Here is a 3,060-nt window from a genome sequence, read left to right as displayed (position 1 = left end):
TATATATATATATATATATATGCTTATTCATTCATACAAGTATACTTACAGACACACGCAACCATGCTCAAGCACATTCATACACGAACATATTTGCTTTATATGTTGTGTGTGTGTGTGTTTGTGCAAATACACATACTTTGACTGTATTTGGACGTTCCCTCCACCTCCTAAAGAAACCTCCAAACGACTTGGCCTCGGATAGTTTTAGTATCACTGCTGAAACAATTATTTCGAAGAAAAGGTTTGTAAGCTACATTTTGTCCTCAGACTTGTTCTCCTACCACTCGGTATCACATCGAACTGTCTTTGTCCACAGTATTGTACAACCGAAGGACAATCTCCATTCCGAATGAATATATTCAGTTTATGCAGTAAATTCTCTGAATTTGATTGCAAATGTCGCCACATCTGGTCCTGATTCCATTATCCACCAGAGTTCCACACTTTATCTTGTAAATTGCACTGGACTTACCATTTTTGTGAGATCTCCTTGCTGAAACTAGTCTCAGGCTGTAGACAACTAGGTGGCGATCACTTGATTGCTCAGCTTTTCTCTTTATATGGAGAACAGAATCAAATTAGTCCAAGACTATAGAAAAAACCTGTCAGTGACCACTGTACCAATGTATACCTCTGCTCTGGGAAAATGTGTTCATATTAGAGAATCCATTTCGAGCGCAATGCCTAGTAAGGCCTCGATTTAATTTTGGGTTCGCCATTCCTCCCAGGCACTACATTCCAGGTCACTTGATCAGTGCCAACATGTGTATTGAAGTCTCCTTGTAGGATAAATGACTTGGTCTTAACTAAACATAAAAAAAGATTTTGTATTTGGTTTCACTGATTGATGCATGTACTTGCCACAATCACAGAAGTACTTCCTCTTGCCTAATATTCAGAAGGTATTCTCTCCCATCTGGTAGGATCCAGCGCATCCATGGAAGATGAAGAAAATACCTTGCTGATCACCCAAATCCAGTCACAATCAATATGGCTTGACCTCTGGGCTGGATATAAATTCTGCTTGAGATGTTAAAAACCTCGATTACGGATGGTATTTGCTGACTAACTTGTGTGTCATTATGATCGGACCTCTGGAAAGAAACGAAATCAATTGCAATCCAGAGTGATAAACAAATTTTGTGAACAGAGAGAGTACATTAATTATAAAGGAATCTCCATATTGGACATTAAGGGAAAGCTAGATGACAAAATATGATACATAGAAAATTTGTCGAGCTTAACCTTCTGAAGAACAGTGTGGCCTTTGTATTAAGCATAGCAGAGCCGACTAAATATGCACTATAGTAGGTTTCCAAGAAATCTTTTTGAATATTGGCAAGAGGGATGCACCTTCTTTATACACCTTGAAACGACACATGACCACGTGCAGAGTGTGTAACAAGAGTTTGAGATTGATGGGCAACTTCTGGTTGCCATGAAATCCTTAAATGAATGCTCAGATGTTTGTGTCTGGATAAATGGTGTTGTAGCCTTTCAACGTAGGTGCTTGTGTTCAGCAGGGGCGCGCATTGTCAGCTCTCTTTTACATAATTTTTATGAACAAGATTGATATTGGCATCCTTGGTGGAAGTGATATCATAATCAGTGGCTGCAAGATTGGTCGGCTGATATTTGTATACGACATGGTGCTATATACTTCATCAAAGGGCGATCTCCAGCTGCACTGAATGTTACAGGTGCTGAGAGCTGCAAGACAAGGTTGAAACACTTATCAAGAAAGTTTTTCCCTGTGCATTTTGTATGTCGGTAGTAAATCGCTGAGGTAAATGGAGAAGTTTAAATATCTTTAGTATGCATTCATGAGTGATGGGAATCGAGAAGCTTAATGGGATGATACAATTGCGGGTGCTGGCACAGTAATATGCCAGCTCGAGCATTCGGTCCTGAGAGAGGAAATATTGGTATAAAAAAGTCAGATTCGAAATCTTAAATTTGGTTTATGTGCTAATTATCACATATGGACCTAACAGTTGGATAATGACTGAAAGAGTATGATCGCCAATTCAAGCGGACGAAATGGAATTTCTCTGAAGGAAAACTGCAGTAACGTTATTCGACAGGGTTCTTAGCTCGGATGTCTGGTAGTATCTCCAGGTTCAACAGGTTATCTGCAGTGAAAGGCTACAGATCCAGAACTAAGGACATGGGGTTAGAAAGATACAAGAAAGTATCGCGAGATAGAATATTCAAGCTGAATCAACTGGAAGGAGATCTAGGGGTGGAAAAATCGAGATGGTTGAATAATGTCTATAGTCTCATTTGGTCACCCTTGGAATAATGTAATGACGGTATGAGGAAGGTGTCTCAGGGCTCGGCAACCCACGGAGTACATTATAAAGCTCGTCACCTTCAGATTTCACATAGTGCTTTCCAACAGTAGTATTATACCTACTACCGCATTTGCGTTGAGGCTTCTGTCGTGTGTGAATGGATAAGTGAATAATTTGGAGACAACAGTAAGGAGTGCAGAGGAACATTTATTTGTAATCACTACAATTGTTTCCACGCAACGTAGTTCTCCACCTTAGCAGGTATTTGGTTATGTAACCGTTTCCCTGCATTTTGAGATATTGGGTTCGATCGTGATACATAAGTATTTTATCTGTTTCCGTAAGCTCAAATTTTCAGCTCGATCCTATGTGTATGGGTAAGCGTATGTACGAATGCATGTATGTCTATATGTGTGTATATGTATGTACGCATACGCACATGTGTGTAAGTCTATTTGTACGTATGCGTCTGTGTGTGACTATATATATATTTTGGAGCAATATCGAGAATAACCAGCCTAAATTGCAAAGATAATCTGGATCTTGACTGAAGAGAGAAAACTCCGAATGACATGTTCGTGTTTTCTCTGTATCGTCCATCTGTATATTTTGTTCCTTTCTGGCATCACCTAACTTCCTGGATGTTTTGCGTCCTTGTCCCATTCTGTATTATATATATATATGTGTGTGTGTGTGTGTGTCTGTCTGTGTGTGTGTGTGTATGTGTGTATATATATATATATATATATATATATATATATAT

This window comes from Octopus bimaculoides, chromosome 7 (genome assembly GCF_001194135.2).
Source record: "Octopus bimaculoides isolate UCB-OBI-ISO-001 chromosome 7, ASM119413v2, whole genome shotgun sequence".
Classification (NCBI taxonomy): Eukaryota; Metazoa; Mollusca; class Cephalopoda; order Octopoda; family Octopodidae; genus Octopus; species Octopus bimaculoides.
This window is presented reverse-complemented; position numbering follows the sequence as displayed.